The 13946-nt window shown below is 39.9% G+C and overlaps 1 protein-coding gene across 2 annotated transcripts in view; it reads left to right on the top strand.

Annotated features, from left to right (window-relative positions):
- Positions 1-13946, top strand: part of LOC139749860 (nephrin-like) — a 343103-nt gene that overhangs the window by 126095 nt on the left and 203062 nt on the right. Inside the window, exon 1 of one of the 2 annotated variants that reach the window (XM_071664199.1) lies at positions 2021-3178. The exons of the other annotated variant lie outside the window; for it this stretch is intronic. The gene's annotated coding sequence lies outside the window, so the exon portion shown is untranslated. Of the gene's footprint in view, positions 1-2020; positions 3179-13946 lie in introns of those variants that run through there. 2 annotated transcript variants of the gene reach the window in all.

The following is a 13946-nucleotide window of genomic DNA, read 5'->3' on the forward strand; positions in this document are numbered from 1 at the left end:
AAATTGTCATGGGACTCTTCTCTGTGACTGTACACACCTACCTAAGCCACTGCATCAACTGCATCGAAGTGTGATTATGCTGATAATATCTTGTATACTGTGCCATTCATTGTCAACCCTACATTCAAACCATTGCCTTCATATATCCTTATTATCATCTAGATTGCTCTAGTTAAAATCATCTTTTCAAATTATCTCTTGACTATCGGATACATTATCATTTCCTTGCTCTGTTGAGAGAAAAAAAAAACCATGCATTTTATTACTAGACAACCATAACTGAATCGCATAATCCAGGGGACGTCTCACTAATAACGAATATCGCAGGATAATATCCGAAGACCTGTTTCTTGTGCTTACAGATACGGACCCATGTACCATATTTTCTTGGATTTCTTTCTGAGTTTGATACATTTTTGTCATGGGTTATAACTCTACCAACTACGACTCTTAGATCCCTTTCCTTTGCTGATTCATCTACTTCACTGTTACCAAGCTCTTCTCGAAGTTCAATATTTTACACGAATCGATGTTCAATTTTCTCTGACATTTCTTAGCTGACAACATATGTACGTCTTCTTCTAGTGTTGTCGTTTTTTTTTTTTCTGAATTCATCTTCCATCTATTTTCAACATCATTAACATGTCTAATAATTCTAGTAATCATATCACTATGTCGTAAATGATAACAGAGGGTCCGGGCAGGAAATGTGAGGAACAAAGCTTGAGGCAATGACCGAACGCACCTCACCCCTCTCATGCTAACCCTCACTATTCTGTCCCTCACTCCCTTCCCTCATTCCCGTCCTGACACCGTCCTTCCTCCTTGAATCCTTACGTAGTTCATCCCTGCTCCTCAGTCTTAATCCTTCCCTCACACTCCTTAACATTTTATTCTTCCTTCATCTTCCTAACCTTTCATTCTCCTCACAATCACCCTCCCTTCCTCTAGACTCTTGCACCTTACTTACCCTCACTCCTCCGCCGGTCTTCTTACATATTTCTTTAGTTTATCCTCATCCTCCTTAGTCTCCCTCTCAACTTTCCTTCTTCGTTGATCTCTAGTCCTCCTTGTTCTCTATAACATTCTCATTTGTCTACTTCTACACCTCCCCCGTTTAGTACCACTTCCCCTGCTACCCGTTTTCGCCACCTCCATTACCGTTCCCATTCTCTTACTCTCCAGCAACTCCCTCAACCCCGCTACACCAGTCGTATATAAACGAGTGTTGTGCCTTTGTCAATAACCTAATATAGGTCGACGAAGCTAAACGTTATTTTCATAAACTCCTTTTCCTCATTATTTGTTTTCTGACATAAGTATTTATACTAGGTAACGTACGCGTCTAACATAAAACCCGTGAACTTGCGTGGTCAACATGCAGCAGCGCGCAGTCTGTCATGATTGTTGGGATATGCTGAGGTCTTGTTGCCAGCAGGGGCTTCGAACACAAAGGAGAGTCAGACTCGAGGGGTTCCGATTCTCGCCTGAGCAGTTCGAGGATTCAGATCTGTCCCGCTACTTTTGTGAGGGAGTGTGCGTGAGTGAGCATTAATGGGTATGATGAAAGAGGCAACCAAGTTTGTACTGTCCACGTAATGTTGTTTGCTCTTTTTCTTTCTTATACCGTCGTGTTATGACAGACACCAGCGGAGCATTGAAAGTTCAGCCTCACTGACCCCTGTCTCATATGGTCGCTCAGTTTCTCGCGCCGATAAGCTGACCGCGAAGCCATTGAATCGGCAAACGACCGTGGCTATGGCCACCCGTGTGGATCATATCCAAAATATTTGAGCTTAGCAAATGTAATGAATATGAAAAATACCGTATGCTAATAAGAACTACTTTTTAATCACAACAAAAATTCAGACATGTGGCATCAGGTATTTACCAGTCAACATTAATAGCCAAACCACCTGCTCGATAGACCAATTGCTTGTTGTAACCGTTTGCTCACTGTCCCTCTTTTCCTAGGATCAGGGCAGAACCTTTAGTTCTCTCCTGGCTTCACTGGAGGCAAGACGTAAGGTATATACAGTGTAATGCAACTGGTGTGTTATGTGTTAGCAATATAAACGATGACACGAGTGAAAACCGACACTATAGCGATCATGTTCATAGTTCGGATTTCTGTACAATTCATCAGCTGTGTGTTCTATCGTGAGAATGTTAGACGCTGTGAACATACGTCGTGTTTTATATTTTGAACAAAAATATCAAGTGAAATAATATAATCAGAAAGATTCACACACGTTTCAGGTGAGTGACAAAAAAATTATTCTTTCGAAAAATCCAGTGAATGATTTTTGTTTTTTTATGAACTCCTGAAACCAGTTAAGGAAATGGCATTTGTAAAACCTGAGTGCAAACTCCACTCGACACTGGGTCAAGCCAGAGTGATTGCCGGTGTCTTGAAAATGGCACTTCGCCATAACTATCATTCATGTACTTAACAGTGAGTTGTGAGTCACGAATGGGAACGATGGAATCATGTGTTGTTATAGGAAGGATGAAGACCAGAACCTCACAAGAGTACATTACACAGTATAGTAACCAATATGGTGAAATTATCACAACGTAGAGCAGTAAGTGAACATTTGGTGAATAGGTAGCAATGTAAAATGACTGGTGAAAAATATGGCTCGTATCTTGATAACATATTGATTGACTCATGATCAGTGTGTTGAAAACAGTGAAACATATATTGCTGAACATAATGCTGGAAATATATTCCACAATAAAGTGACTGCTGAACATAATGCTGGAAATATATTCCACAATAAAGTGACTGCTGAACATAATGCTGGAAATATATTCCACAATAAAGTGACTGCTGAACATAATGCTGGAAATATATTCCACAATAAAGTGACTGGTGAAAAACACGAAAATTCTGAGGTACACTGTGAGAAGTGAGAAGTATGGGTGACATATTGCCCCGTGAAGTTATTGGTAAATGATATGTTTTCATTATGGAAAAGATGGTGATTATAGAGTGTTTTTCTGAATATTAATCAACACAGTGATGGTAAACTACTTGACTGAAAATGCAGCATTCAGAAATTTTTACATTTCTTAAATGTGATTATTTGGATGTTTGTGAAACATCAATTTCCTGAAAGCCTCGTCACTCGTCACTGATGGCTGTCACAACCTCTGAGCTGCAGGACGGCACAAGGTAAGCACCATAATTGCTCGACTTTTCGTCAAGTTTCACCATATTTTAGGCTATACACTTAACGCAATTAGAGAATCATGTTTGTGCTAATTTCAGGCTATGTTAGATTCAGGGAGTTCGAACCCCTTCTTTTAGGTTCTCATAAGAATGGCAGGCAACAATACTGGTCCTAGCTCTGGTCTGTGCAAGACCTTCCAGTTCACAATAACCTAAATTCACGTGGGAAACGTCCAATTTGTATTTGAAATATTACATAGGTTTTGTATTTACTGTACCATCTGTAGGGTATTCGACTCATCATCATCATCATTGTCTTTGGTCCAAAGTAATGCTTTCAAGTATCCATATTAAACCTAGAGTGATCAAGTTTCAAACCTTTGTTGTAAATTATTTATTGATTAGATACTCTTGAGTATTTCACTGATATCCCTTTAATCAAGCTAATCTATCCACTTTTGCACTTCAATCTCATTATCCCCTACTCTACGCCTTCCCAGGCGACCGCAGTTTGAATTTTCTTAATCACTCCTTACAAGGATTGTCATCAGTGCCAGGGACCATTCTTGTCATCTTCATCTTCCATTGTATACTTTTTTGAGAATTCACATCCACCCTAGAGATATAGCAGCAAAATTAATTTTGCTCTTTTATTACTATCTCCTTTAGGAATGTATCTATATATTCTTTTCACTTTACAGTCAGTGTTTATCAACACCACAAGATCACATACACGTACCGAATTTATAACATCTATCTTGTTAGGGTGATACACTGGAACACTGTCTCTAACAATATCAAAGTGTGCTATAAGAGGTTGCTACGTATACCTTCATTCCCATTGCATAATTGACATATATAATATATCATCACTAATACCACGTGCAGATACCACTTACCCCAACATCTAACTCCCTCTTGCCATATACCTCCTTTCATTTAACTTCTTCCCTAATACCTACCTACCCTATACATTTTCCATGAATCCCTTAACAATATACCTCCGAATATACTTCTTCAATCTCGTGTACCCAACCATGCTCCTCCCATTCTGTCCTTCTAGGTATTCTATTGTCAGCCACACAGTACAGTTGTTTTATCATATCCTTTTTCTTATACTAGTTGATGTAGATATCAGTGTTTGTTGTGTACATTTAACTTATTAAGCCTTATAGAATATAACTGTAGAAGTCATAAAACATTAATTGATATCACCGTACTATTGTCTTGTTCTACACGTTTCATGGCAAGAAGCACGCAAAAAGAATTATTCATTCATGCTATCCATGTGTCTGAGGAGCTGTTGGTCAATACAGGGAAACACGACGCACACACTGGTGTGGTCATTGTGGTGAACTTGATTACGTATTGCTGAGGAAGTTGGTTTGGAGATTGGCCACTTGCTTTCTGCCGTTCGCGAAAGTGTTTTATTTAGTTGTGTGTCCTTTGTCATTACGTCTTGATGGTATACAAAGTATTCTGGCTGTTACCTTTGTACTGGTAAACTGTATGCAATTGCAACTCTCCAGGAATAACGTCCTTGGACGTGGAAAAAAAAAAGATTGATTATGTTCATTTGCTTTCAAAACTATCTAATGTTATCTTGAGGTTAACCTTCACGTAAGAAGGTGCTCAGTCGTTTGCATTTCCAAGTGAAATGAAGAGGAAAGTAGATCATATCTTATAGCACAAAAACCTTTTTTTTTTTCTTTAGTTTTTGTAATTGTTCGTCTAATCTTGCAACTCAGATTTCGAACTTAACAGTTAGGCTAGACAGTGGATGTGAGTAAAGTATTTGATGCTTCTATGGGCTATGCTGTACATCATTGATCTTTTGCTACAGTAATGCATCAAGGAAATGAAAGGTTTCAGTTCCCATTAGATTTCTGTTTTTCTTTTTTCTGATTTTCGCCCGAGGCAACATGAGAGCAGCTGTAGCTCTTGAGAGGTCGTTCGAAAATTTATGGATCTTTAATGTAAGAGCAGATGGATAGGTACCTTGGAATCCTTTAAAGTCTCTGCCTTATATCATATTCCATATGAAAGGTACTCCATCAACTATGTCTATTTGATGAGAGGCAATGTGGGTAAAACCAAGAGCAAGTAACCATTTAAAAGAAATCTTGGTCTTTAAAGCTGCACCTGTGATCAGAGTCAGCTGGTTGGTACAGGGAAATTCCTGACAGCTCAAACCTTTCCAGGTTATGTATAGATGCCATGCTCGTCACCAACATGGATTCCAGTATACATTCATGCCAGATATCACTTTTCATTCTATACTTAACGCTGATGTCATCTAAATAACAAAATGCATTGTTTGTGACACCTCCAAACAGATGGCTCTACAAGTAACTGAGAATGATTAGGATTTTACATAGCCCAAATGACATATGTCTAAAGTGATAATGGCCATACAGTAGGAATAATGCTGCGAGTTTCTTACTATCGCAAGCCAATAATGATTTCTGGAACCCGTGATCCAGGTGAAACCCTTGTGAGGAGAAGCAATGACCCGTAACCATGGGGATGAATCAATAATTTGACCTTTCATGAAGTTACTTCCAACAGGGATATCACCCAGGAAGCTAACATCTTTAGGCTTGAGAGTTTAATCAAAGAAAAATGTTATTTCTTATAATTCTATGTCGCAGGCTCTGGAGGATTCCTCTTCCCTATTACCGACTCCATCTGTAGAACAGTGAGGATCTGCCCTCTGTTACTACCCCACACCCTCGACCAGTGTAACCCATAGATCACCCGTGAGCTTTATCTTAAAGTTAGTTTCACTTTGGGAGGACCACACGCCACCTGCCCATTAGGTTGAGTTACTGCCAACTGTTGTGACCCAGGTAGGAAATACTAGGTGACTTCAAGCGGTTCCCAAAGGTATTGCTCCTAGTTGGAGAACCTCCCTACATCCTGGTGGCGTTCTGAATCCATCTTCTACCTCAGTTAGAGAGCGAGACACCTGAGGCGGAAGGTATTTCAGTTAAATGTATGCAGTGAACAAGCCCGAAATATGAAGGCTGTCAGACATGAACTCTACAACACAAACTTACTGTTCTTATTACGGTACAAAGTATGATGGACCATTTTGAGGTAACAGCGTCCAGATACCCAACTGTGATGTCTTTGTATTGAATTTTAACATTATAGACCCATTGTATTATTGCATTATTGTATATTATGAAATCATTACACTACTGTAGTACTGTACCTCATTCATTATTAATGTGAATGGACTTCTGCAGTGTAGCGGTTAGCGTTCCTAACCGTGAAGCATTCACGGGCCGCGTAGGGTCGAGTGCATAGGTTCGAATCCTGGTTGCGGCGGTCGGTCCACAGTCAACCCAGCTGTTCATCCAACCCTAAGGGTTGGTTTATGAAATGGGTACCTGGCTCAAGCTAGGATATATATATATATATATATATATATATATATATATATATATATATATATATATATATATATATATATATATACATATATATACTGATTAGGGTCTCAGCTGCCCGTACTCTTCTAAAAGGAATTTTCAAATTCCGAATCCTTGAGCATCTCTATAATAGGTACATGGTCTCGTTTTATTACATACAATCTTCTTTGAATTTTGAAACTTTATTAGAAAATGATTATTATATCTCTATGGCAATATACAGCTACAGTTATCATGAATATCGAAGATCATATTGACTGAACTGATCGATTGTTTCAATACCTCGTGTGTATAATACACATTAACTGTGTTAGAGTTCAGAGCATCACGAAAAATGGCAAAATCAAGACGTTTAATCTTTCTTCAGATTTGCCACATGCACAGCGAATCTCTGCCTAGTTCAAGCCCCACCTTCCCTCATAACGCAGTTCTGTTCGGCTTCCCGTTTGCTCATTAGGACAGCGCCATCCATATGTTGTAGTAAATGATTTCCATGGGATGTCTTGGGGACTTTCTGGCTATATTATCTCGGAGCCTCCGTGGGAGAATCAGATCCAGCGTGACTTATAACCAAAGAGCATTAGAACCTGAATCGCAAGGTAGAAAACATTCTGAATCTACACCTTTGTTTATAAGTTATTCTCGTAATCGAATCATCAGCTCCTGCAAGGAGATTCGTAGGTTTGTAAGCATTATGACAGTTATCTAGATGCTAGGTAGTAATATGATTTTAATGGTTTATTTGCTCAAAATTCTTTCTTAGTTATCTATTCTATGATAACTTCTTTATGTCTGAGAGAACTGGAGAATCTATGTTTTGTCTTAGCCATAGCTGGAGTTGAGTGTCAACCTCCATGTCTTTTTATAATGTTGTGATACTGATTACTAGAGTCTGACTGATCTTTGCCTTTAGCGTAATATATATGTCAGTGTAACATTGTAGGTCTTAGGCATATTTTCCCTTTAAAACGCAGGTGGTACTTTGAAGCCATGTCAAACCACCTTAAGAGCAATGCATTGTCCAGTAGTTACTCTTGTTGAAAGCGTGGCATTGCATAGGCGGGCCGATTCTCACGGTGATTCAGTGAATATTCAGTTGATAAGAAATCGCTTCAGAAGCCTTTATGATAAACCTGAGTCCTCATCGAACTCAAGCCTTTAATGATGGTATAAAAAAAAAGACTTAATGAAATAACGTTAAGATACATGTATGGTATATCTAGTAAAAAGGTATTAAGTCTGATCACTCAGCAGGTTCGTGTTCTAGTAAGGTTTTCCCCAGTTACTCTTAATCTATGAACAGATCTTGATTATCATGGCGCCCGATAATCATGCGCCAAAGATGCTGAGTTTCGTATCTTCATGTTATAACCAGATTACATGCATCTCTTGAATGTGATACATCCTGAAGGTTTCCAGAAGCAATAAAAAGTATAATGACAGTCACTCCAACAGCCACGTTGGTCTGACATATCATAGCTGACAGTAGCCTGGTGCTTGTGGATGTCGTGTCTTTTGACTCAGTATTGCGCTGCCTTTATAGTTTATCATCGTCACGGCTAGAGGGCAGCACCACCGCACTTGTGGAGATGTCAAATTGAGGAAGCAACCGGGAGATGGATGTGACGCTAAACTCCTCTCTATACAACTATATGGTATCACAATGATTCTAGTTTATAAAGTCGCAGTATACCATCCTTATGTATCTCCCAAGTGATCTGAGGACATTCAGCAACCTTCAGCTTAAGCGCAGTAAGAGACTGGCTCAGGTTGCTGGTAAGAAGTGTGTGTGTGTGTGTGTGTGTGTGTGTGTGTGTGTGCTCTCTCTCTCGCATGAAGCAGTTGTAGCAGATTGCATTTACGGTGCACCTGATAATCAATGAGGCAGATCTATGTCCACAGCTCTTGGCTCAGAACCCTCACAAGAATCTTTATGTTCTAACCTTTTATTGAAAACAGATCCCCTAAAGACTTGCAGAAATAAGGCAATATCTAAAAGAAATTACCCATAAATTTCGAATGCCATTAAGCCAAACAAAACGTGTATCTATACTTCCAGGAGTGTTACATAGGAAGTGAGAAAGGTGGGATCTCGATTAGATGAATTAATTGAGACTGTTTTACTGCATATGATATGTAGAACTTTGCTTATAGATACAAAGAATTATTGGAAACATCCCAGAATGTGACTTATAATAAGACATAATCTTACATAATAATTCAATAAAGATGTTCATCTCGACATTAGTCATCTGTTCGGGAATGGTATATATATTTCTCTTTCTTAAAGTTTCTGTATCACTTTTACTTTCAGTATATTAGGGTCATCTGGGTCTTGAGCTAAAGATAGCACGGAGACGGTAAGATCAGCCGCATTTGGCTCCGGTGTAGCCAACCCATCTTCAACACATTCCCTGCAGCATACACCTTGCCTGACATATAAACAGGTGCTGCGTGTGACAGATTAGTTTCAAAGATTAAAAGACAGGGACGTGCAGGCCAACCATGTTTACAAAGCCATAAACTTATGCTTGAATTCTGCGCGCGGCTTCCTCTATTGGCGTTTTGACATTCAAACTGTATGTTTCAAATCAGCGGAAAAAAAATACAGTTAGATCCTGATGTCACACATTAGATGCATTCTGCTGTTGGTGATGGCGAGGTCACACAAACTTACGAGCTCCGTTACCAACAGCGCAGAATGACGTACTTGTGCTTAGTTAGGAGCGGCATGTCGTCTTTCTCAGTCACGGTTATGGTGTATCATTAAAGTTACACATGAGAGCCATAGGATGGTTCTTCCTTAACCCGACCCTCCAAGAGGCACAGTTCTTGATTATATAAGTTATGGATTCAGCATGTAGAGCCAGTGCTTACCCACCAGCGGTCACGTAGGTAATTGGTCTTCTACCTGATTTAGTACACGTCTCAGAGTAGGGAGGGTCGTTCTAGGTAGCTAGGAGTCCCTCAAGGAGAGGTTCCTGTAGAGGTGTACGACCAGAACCTTTTAGTTCTGGGTTTTGAACTCGCCGTTTCTGGCTCGTTGATCATTCGATCTACAATAAAAGCAAATGGCTTTTGGAAGAAGTGCTTTTTTGTGTGTGTGTGTGAGAGGGTAAGAGGCAGAAATCATTTATGGGGAAAGTGATCGGTTTCGGTGTCGAAATGGGGAACGAGATCTCTCGGAGCATCTGGATTACAGAGGTTAGTTTCACTCAGATGAGTTACTCAATTCAAAGATTTTCAGAGCAGGAAAGGGAATATATGTCTCACTTGGTTGTGGATGGCCATTCTTCAGAAATACAGAGATAAGCCAAAACGTAAGACAGTGAAATTAGACATTTCTCTTCGTCCGACAATGGAGTGTGGATGTCATTTCAGAACGAAAACCATTCCCGTGTCGTCGAGTGCAAGTGAGGCCGCTGCCAATCTGCAGGGTCACCATGGTTCAAACTAGATATCGTTTTGTGGGACAGCCTAATTCAACAGAGCAATCTCGAACGCGAGAGGTTGTAGAAAACGGAAAATGAATGTGTCCGTTAGGTCCACCAGTTACGACGCGAGGTGACTAGTAATGTATGTGAAAGACCCTCCTTCCCTCACCTCACCATAAAAGAACGAAAAAAAAAAAAAGACAGATGAAGGTGTAAAATGTGTTAAGCTCAAAGGAATAAAAAAGAAATAGCACAAAAAAAAGGAAGAGAAATCACGTCCGTTATGAAGAAGCTATTGTGGTCAGTGAACTGTTAGTTGAATGGTTCTTGAGGTAGGAGTAGTATGGGAATTATCGCCTCGTATGGTAGGAAGCAGAAAGTTCAGATGGATATTCGATATGAAGGAGTTCTGACTGAGGTCGGAAGCAGGAGTTATTTTGCCAACGAGTTTATGATAGGACGCCGTATCAGGGAGACCAGTTATGTGGTGGGCACGACCTGTAAAGTATACAGGTTTAATTCTCGCATCAGCAGAGAATAAAAATTCCACACCACAGCTCACAACTTAGTAAAGTTTTGGAAGCTATGTAAGAACTGATTATATTGCTCACAATCTGTAATCTCCTGATATACAGACAACTGAGTGTCTAGAAATGGTTGGAGTTCTCTAGTGCTGACAAGAAGAGGCAAGAAAGTCCCTGAAATGGTTCAGTATAATTGTATACCATTAGTCATATTAACACATATCAAATACTTGGTTGTTTTCAGGTAGTTTCTGTTCCAATGATGTGTTACCCTTGGAATAAACAGTACACCGTCCATCTATCCTTGTCCCACCTGCTTCACGCAGGTTGATGAGGAGTTAACGGCCAATATACATTCATGCTCTACTCCCCAGTCAACCCACTCACCTTGCAAGGTTCACAGTCCCTCCTGATATCCCATTTGATCCCCCTCTGTTCTCTGTGGATTGCTTGTTGAATAGCGTCTTGCCTTTCCCTCCCTCCTTGTCTTTGATCTACACTGGTCCCTCACTGTGGACTGCCTCCTCACCACCCCCAAACTCCCATGAACTCCTACGAGTGACATTTTGGCCTTTAATAGAGATATTATGAAAGTTTGTTCACTTGCCATATTCTTCCTCGTATGCCTGTGTGATTAACAAATAATTCAGCCCTCTTCCCTGAGAAGATGAAGCGAAGAAATTGCATAGACAATCCTGTATCTGTATGATTGGCATTGAAAGAACACGGTTGGTGCTGTAATTGATATGTCATTCGCATACATGTCATGTATATTGGCTTGTGGGCTGTGTGTGTGTGTGTGTGTGTGTGTGTGTGTGTGTGTGTGTGTGTGTGTGTGAATTATGACATGAATTATACATTATGACAAAAGTGTAGATTGGCGTGATGAGTAGACACGAGTAGAGCTTATTAGTTTTCTTCCTTTAACGTTTTGGCTTGCGCAGAAACCTTCTTCAATGGAAACTGAGTAAGATGTAAGTCAAATTTACTCCCACAAGAGTGTATGTTCCCTCGCCGGACGCCGCTCAGTGTTCCTTATTCTCGCTGGCCCGTGTTTCTCTTTCCTCCGCTGTGTTCCCTTGCTTTCTGTGACTGTCATTTTCGCCATCGGTCCGGCCCATTGTATAAAGCCCTCCAGGTGGTTTATTACTTCATCCGCGCATATATATGAAGCTATCACGGCTTTTCATATTGCATTGCATAGTCCCTCACGCACAAGATAAGTGGCGAATATATATATATATATATATATATATATATATATATATATATATATATATATATATATATATATATATATATATCAAACTATCAAACTATTCGCCATTTCCCGCGTTAGCAAGGTAGCGTTAAGAACAGAGGACTGGGCCTCTGAGGGAATATCCTCACTTGGCCCCCTTCTCTGTTCCTTCTTTTGGAAAATTAAAAAAAAAAAACGAGAGGGGAGGATTTCCAGCCCCCCGCACCCTCCCCTTTTAGTCGCTTTCTACGACACGCAGGGAATACGTGGGAAGTATTCTTTCTCCCCTATCCCCAGGGATATATATATATATATATATATATATATATATATATATATATATATATATATATATATATATATATATATATATATGTATATATATATATATATATATATATATATATATATATATATATATATATATATATATATATATATATATATATTTTCATACTATTCGCCATTTCCTGCGATAGCGAGGTAGCGTTAAGAACAGAGGACTGGGCCTTTGAGGGAATATCCTCACCTGGCCCTGTTCTCTGTTCCTTCTTTTGGAAAATTAAAAAAAAAACGAGAGGGGAGGATTTCCAGCCACCCGCTCCCTTCCCTTTTAGTCGCCTTCTACGACACGCAGGGAATACGTGGGAAGTATTCTTTCTCCCCTATCCCCAGAAGGAACAGAGGGGGGCCAGATGAGGATATTCCACAAAGGCCCAGTCCTCTGTTCTTAACGCTACCTCGCTAATGCGGGAAATGGCGGATAGTTTAAAAGAAAAAAAGATATATATATCAAATTAAGACAGCCCCGGTGGCATGATAGGATATGATTCCTATACTGTGTATATTACTCTCAGACTGAATATTGTGGTGAATTCAACTTGCATGAAAATAAAATTGTTCTGAGCTCGTACGTAATTAGCGCTCATTGGCAAATCATTAATGGATCCAGTTATAGAATAATTCCGGTATACATTGACTAATTAGAAGTAGAATACATATAATGATACTAATATCGATGATAAGCATGTTAAATGTCACAGAGGTAAGCATATCACATGAGTGACATATTTTTTTTTCTTCCCTCAAGCTGCAAAACGTTGCTTAAAGTTGGTCTCTTAAATCTTACAGCCCACGCAGATCACTGCTACAAATGCTCTTAAAGGGGACGTCTGCCACACTTCACGTTTGATTCGATTTTCACGAGCCAGTCACTCGCTCACACCATTATGATCTGCAAGTCAGTCTATCTGTCTACCAGGACGATCGACGGGTGAAGAAATGGAGGGAGACGACTCGTGTGATACGTTGCCGGTGTTACCATCAGCTTTCTTGGAAAATGTTCGGGTGTTATGTACATCCTAGATGAGTGAGGTTTTGTCAGTACGGACGCCTTCATTTTCTGTTCTCTCTGTTCATGGACGACGGTTGATGAGGTTGAATCATAGTTAGATAATATTTTTCTTTAGATGACGTTGATTTTTCTTTCATATTGAAAGATCTAGTTGCAGAAAAAGCATTACATCAAGGCCAGGCCTTGTTTGAAATGTAGAGAGGATAAAGAAAGGGAAAAGGAAGAGACAAGGGAAAGTATTTACTAGTTTTGGAGGAAGTAAAAATCCTGTCTCTTGAAATGTGCCAGGTTATAGTTACTGGGAAAGACATGAGAAGATAGAGAATTCCAAAGCTTTGACGTGTAGGGAAAGAAAGAGTTATCAAAATGGCCCACCAATGCGTTTCCAATGGCCACACAGTAATCAAGTGACGCAACAGCTTGCCGAACATTGCCTGGTCTGGGTAGTGGTGGGGAGACACAAGCAGCCAGCTCTCGGGAGCAAAACCAAAGTAATACCTATAGAAGAGGGAAAGTGAACCAACAGTACACCGTAGGACAACAGGGTCAAGTTTGACGTTAGCCTGAGAGTTTATAGTTAGATCGCTTTAGATTCAACTCTGTCAAGGTAGAACTAGAACCATCCCAGAAGTGAGAGCAGTACTCCATACAAGGGCGAATCAATCCTTTGTATAAACGGAGCAACTTTTCAGAAAAAAAGAAGCTCGGACATCCAGACAGGACTTACAGTTCCTTAGAGGCAGGCTTAGCTATTTCAGTAATGTTGGGTTTCCAAGAAAGAG

Source organism: Panulirus ornatus, chromosome 8 (genome assembly GCF_036320965.1).
Source record: "Panulirus ornatus isolate Po-2019 chromosome 8, ASM3632096v1, whole genome shotgun sequence".
Taxonomy (NCBI): domain Eukaryota; kingdom Metazoa; phylum Arthropoda; class Malacostraca; order Decapoda; family Palinuridae; genus Panulirus; species Panulirus ornatus.